Genomic DNA, 2,914 nt, shown 5'->3' on the forward strand with positions numbered 1-2,914 from the left:
CTGTATATTTTTTCCTGTTTTGTCGAAGATTATTTGACCATAGAGTTGAGGGTCCATATCTGGGCTCTCCACTCTGTTCCACTGGTCTATGTGTCTGTTTTTATGCCAGTACCATGCTGTCTTGGTGGTCACAGCTTTGTAGTAAAGCTTGAAATCGGGTAACGTGATGCCGCCAGTTTTGTTTTTGTTTTTCAACATTTCCTTAGCAATTCGGGGTCTCTTCTGATTCCATACAAATTTTAGGATTGGTTGCTCCAGCTCTTTGAAAAATACCTGTGGAATTTTGATCAGAATTGCATTAAAAGTATAGATTTCTCTAGGCAGTATAGACATTTTAACAATGTTTATTCTTCCAATCCAAGAGCATGGAATGGTCTTCCATCTTTTTGTGTCTTCTTCAATTTCTTTCATGAGTGTTCTGTAGTTCCTCGAGTACAGGTCCTTTACCTCTTTGGTTAGGTTTATTCCCGGGTATATTATGGTTCTTGGTGCTATAGTCAATGGAATCGATTCTCTAATTTCCCTTTCTGTATTTTCATTGTTAGTGTATAAGAAAGCCACTGATTTCTGTACATTGACTTTGTATCCTGCCATGTTATTGAATTGCTATATAAGTTCTAGTAGTTTGGGGGTGGAGTCTTTGGGGTTTTCCATATAAAGAATCATGTCATCTGCGAAGAGAGAGTTTGACTTCTTCCTTGCCAATTTGGATACCTTTTATTTCTCTTTGTTGTCTGATTGCCATTGCTAGGACTTCTAATATTATGTTGCACAAGAGTGGTGAGAGTGGGCACTCTTGTCATGTTCCTGATCTCAACGGGAAGGCTGCAAGCTTTTTCCCATTGAGGATGATATTTGCTGTGGGTCTTTCATAGATAGATTTTATGAAGTTCAGGAATGTTCCCTCTATCCCTATACTTTGAAGCATTTTAATCAGGAACAGATGCTGGATTTTGTCAAATGCTTTTTCTGCATCAAATGAGAGGACCATGTGGTTCTTCTCTCTTCTCTTATTGATTTGTTCTACCACATTGATTGATTTGCAAATGTTGAATCATCCTTGGAACCCAGGGATGAATCCCACCTGGTCATGGTGGATAATCTTTTTAATGTGCTGCTGGATCCTGTTTGCTAGATCTTGTTGAGAATCTTAGCATCCATATTCATCAGTGATATTGATCTGAAATTCTCCTTTTTGGTGTGGTCTTTGCCTGGTTTGGGGATCAGGGTAATGCTGGCTTCATAAAAAGAGTCTGGAAGTTTTCCTTCTGCTTCAATTTTTTGGAACAGCTTCAGGAGAATTGGTGTTATATCTTCTTTGAAAGTTTGATAGAATTCCCCTGGGAATCCATCAGGACATGGGCTCTTGTTTTTGGGTAGGTTTTTGATCACTGCTTCAATCTCGTTACTAGATATTGGTCTATTCAGGTTGTCAGTTTCTTCCTGGTTCAATTTTGGGAGGTTGTAGTTTTCTAAGAATGCATCCATTTCATCTAGGTTGCTTAGCTTATTGGCATATAACTGTTGGTAATAATTTCTGATGATTGTTTCTATTTCCTTGGTGTTAGTTATGATCTCTCCCTTTTCATTCATAATTTTATTAATTTGGGCTTTCTCTTTTTTCTTTTGGATTAGTGTGGCCAATGGTTTATCGATCTTATTGATTCTTTCAAGAAACCAGCTTCTAGTTTCATTGATACGTTGTACTGTATCTCTGGTTTCTACCTCATTGATCTCAGCTCTAATCTTGATTATTTCCCTTCTTGGTGTGGAGTTGGTTTGATTTGTTGTTGATTCTCCAGTTCTTTAAGGTGTAGAGACAGCTGGTGTATTCTGGATTTTTCAATTTTTTTGAGGGAGGCTTGGATGGCTATGAATTTCCCCATAGAATAGCCTTTACTGTATCCCATAGGTTTTGGACTGAAGTGTCTTCATTCTCATTAGTTTCCATGAATTGTTTAAGTTCATCTTTGATCTCCTGGTTGATCCAAGCATTCTTCAGCCTGGTGGTCTTTAGCTTCCAGGTGTTTGAGTTCCTTCTGAACTTTTCCGTGTGATTGAGTTCCAGTTTCAAAGCATTGTGATCTGAGAATATGCAGGGAATAATGTCAGTCTTTTGGTATCGGTTGAGTCCTGCTTTGTGATCCAGTATGTGGTTTATTCTGGAGAAGGTTCCATGTGCACTTGAGAAGAATGTGTATTCTGCTGTTTTAGGGTGGAATGTTCTGTATATGTCTATGAGGTCCATCTGGTCCAATGTTTCATTCAATGCTCTTATTTCTTTTTTTTTTAACAGTTTATAATTTATTTATTTATTTTTTTAGCGTAGCAGTATTCATTGTTTTTGCACAACACCCAGTGCTCCATGCAACACGTGCCCTCCCTATTACCCACCACCTGGTTCCTCAACCTCCCACCCCGCCCCTTCAAAACCCCCAGTTTGTTTCTCAGAGTCCATAGTCTCTCATGGTTCGCCTCCCCTTCCAATTTCCCCCAAAGTCCTTCTCCTCTCCATCTCCCAATGTCCTCCATGTCATTTGTTATGCTCCACAAATAAGTGAAACCATATGATACTTGACTTTCTCTGCTTGACTTATTTCACTCAGCACAATCACCTCCAGTCCCGTCCATGTTGCTACAAAACTTGAGTGTTCATCCTTTTTTTTTAATATAAACATATAATGTATTTTTATCCAAGGGGTACAGGTCTGTGAATCACCAGGTTTACACACTTCACAGCACTCACGATAGCACATACCCTCTCCAATGTCCATAACCCCCTCCCCCTCTCCCAACCCCACCTCCCCCCAGCAACTCCCAGTTTGTTTTGTGAGATTAAGAGTCATTTATGGTTTGTCTCCCTCCCAATCCCATCTTGTTTCCTTTATCGCTTCTCGGCCTTTTGGCTAAGATC

This window comes from Meles meles, chromosome 6, assembly GCF_922984935.1.
Source record: "Meles meles chromosome 6, mMelMel3.1 paternal haplotype, whole genome shotgun sequence".
Taxonomy (NCBI): domain Eukaryota; kingdom Metazoa; phylum Chordata; class Mammalia; order Carnivora; family Mustelidae; genus Meles; species Meles meles.